Genomic DNA, 2658 nt, shown 5'->3' with positions numbered 1-2658 from the left:
GGAGAGGGATCTGCCGATGACCCAATCGCGATTCGTGAGCCACCACTGCAGCTGGTTGGCAGGGCCCTCCGAGATCAGGACATAGTCGGACAGGTTGCCGCGATGCTGGGCCCACTGAAACTTCAGGTCCCACTGCAGAGCCCGCATCCGCCACCTGGCGTGAGGTACCAACAGGATGCAGGAGGCCATCAGTCCCAGAAGCCGCAGCACTAACCTGACCGAAACCCAGGACAAAGGCCGGAAGATGGAAATCAGGGCCTGAATGTCCCGGACCCGCTGTTCCGGCGGATAGACCCGGAACTGCGCCGAATCAAGAACCGCTCCGATGAAAAGGAGCTTCTGGGAGGGACTCAGTTGCGACTTCGGCACATTGATGGAGAACCCCAGCGAGTGCAGGAGGTCGGCCGTAGTCTGGAGGTGGGAGACGACTTGCTGGGGCGAGCCCGCCTTCAACAGCCAGTCGTCGAGATAGGGGAAGACTGGAACCCCCGATCTGCGCAGATGAGCTGCCACCGCCATCACTTTCGTGAACACCCGAGGGGCACTGGTGAGGCCGAAGGGGAGCACGGTGAACTGAAAGTGCTCCTGACCCACCGTGAACCGCAGGTAACACCGGTGGGCCGGCAGGACGGGGATGTGAAAATAAGCGTCCTGCAAGTCCAACGCTACCATCCAGTCTCCAGGGTCTAGGGCAGCCAGAACCTGAGCTAAAGTGAGCATCTTGAACCGGTCCTTCCGGAAGAAGGCGTTGATGCTCCTGAGGTCCAAGATCGGGCGTAGGCCCCCTTTGCCCTTCTTGGGAACCAGAAAGTAGTGGGAATAACAACCACAACCTACTTCTGGACCAGGAACGCGCTCGACAGGCTCTTTGGCCAAGAGGGCCGAAACTTCCTCTCGTAGAAGATGCAAATGATCCCCCGACATACGGTGGTTCAGCGGTGGCATTGCTGGAGGGGTCGGACGATTTGCAGCACCCACCTGTCCGACGTGATGGAGCGCCATTGGAGTTTAATGGGCCTGAAAGCTCGGACTAGGAGGGCTTTGAGGCGGATGCTGCCGGGGTGGATGTGGACTGACCGGCACGTTGACCTCCAGTACCGCCTCGGCGGAATCCACGTCCGCGAGCAGGTTGGTTCTGCGGCCGGTGGCTGGGCGGACGTGAGGAGGTGCCCCTTCCTTGGCCACGAAAGGGACGAAAGGCGGAAGTTTGCGGCCGCGGGGCCGAAAGACCCAAGGACTTGGCCGTGGCCCGGGAGTCCTTGAACCGAGCCAGTGCACTGTCCGCCTTCTCACCAAAAAGGCGAGTGCCATCAGAGGGCATGTCCATGAGGGAACTCTGGACATCCCCCGAAAATGGCGTGGACCTCAGCCAGGCGTGACGCCGAAGCGCCACCGTGGTGGAAATCGCCCGACCCAGCGAGTTTGTGGTGTCAAGTCCACACCGTATGGCATGCCGTGCTGCATCTCGACCGTCAGCAAGAGCTTGAGTGAGTCGTGTCCGGGCATCCACCGGACACAAGGGCAGCACGTCCTCCACCGCATCCCACAGAGAGTGGGAATAACGGTCCAACAGGCAAGCGGTATTTAAAGACCGCAGTCCCAAACTCAGGGACGAGAACAGTTTCTTGCCAAACTGCTCCAACCTCTTGGATTCCCGATCCGGAGGAGCGGACGGGAAGGAGGATTGGGAGGTTAAGGCCTGGATAACCAGACTCTCGGGGGTGGGGTTTTGGGAGAGGAAACTGGGGTCGCCCGGAGCAGGGCGGTGGCGCCGGGCAACGTTCCGGTCCACAGGAGGAACTGTGGAGGGCTTGGACCAAGTGCCCTGCAGAACGTCAATGAGGGCCTCATTAAACTGCAGCAGAGGCTCAGTGGAGCTTGCTGTCGGTTGAAGGACCTCAGTGAGGACGTTAGTCCTCACGGCAACAGCAGGCAACTCCAGCCCTAGGGCTTCGGCCGCCTTGCGCAGCACCACTGAGAAGGCTGCACCCTCCTCCGAGGCGTTCACCAATCGTTCACCAATCGGCGCCGGCAGCGGCGCCGGGCGGCGCCGTGCCGGCGTCGGGCCTGGACCGGGGCTAAACTGGGGAACGACGTCGTCCGGGGACGGCGTTGGAGCCGAGAGGAAGGCACTGACCTCCGCCGGAGTCGCGTCAGTCCCAGGGACCGGCGGGTATGGGGACGGACGTGGCTCCTGCGGCTCCAACGGAGCCGCTGGGGTGGGACCACCCTGACCCTCGGCCTCGTCGCGCGACTGGCGAGGGGAGTCCGAAGTGCGATGCCGTCTCTTGGACTTCTTGGAGTGCTTCGACTTACCCGAAGACCCCGACGAGCGATGACGATGGCTGTGGCTCCGCGATCGATCCTTGGACCTCCTCCTGGACCGGGACCGGGAGCGGCGCGGAGCCGAGTGCCGAAGCTCGAGAAGCTTACGGGACCGCTCCCGCCTAGCTTTCGATGTCAAGGCCTGACAGTCGGGGTACGACTCCGCGTCGTGGTCGGCCCCCAGGCAGTAAAGGCACCGGCAATGGTGATCCGTCACCGACATCAGACGATGACAGGCGTCACAGGCCTTAAAACCAGGCATCCTACCGGCACCAGAGTCGAGTCGATAGACCAAAAAGAGTCAAAAAGTTAGTCAAAAAATGACTAGGGGTA

This window comes from Triturus cristatus, chromosome 1_1 (assembly GCF_964204655.1).
Source record: "Triturus cristatus chromosome 1_1, aTriCri1.1, whole genome shotgun sequence".
NCBI lineage: Eukaryota > Metazoa > Chordata > Amphibia > Caudata > Salamandridae > Triturus > Triturus cristatus.
Note: the sequence above shows the minus strand (reverse complement) of the source record.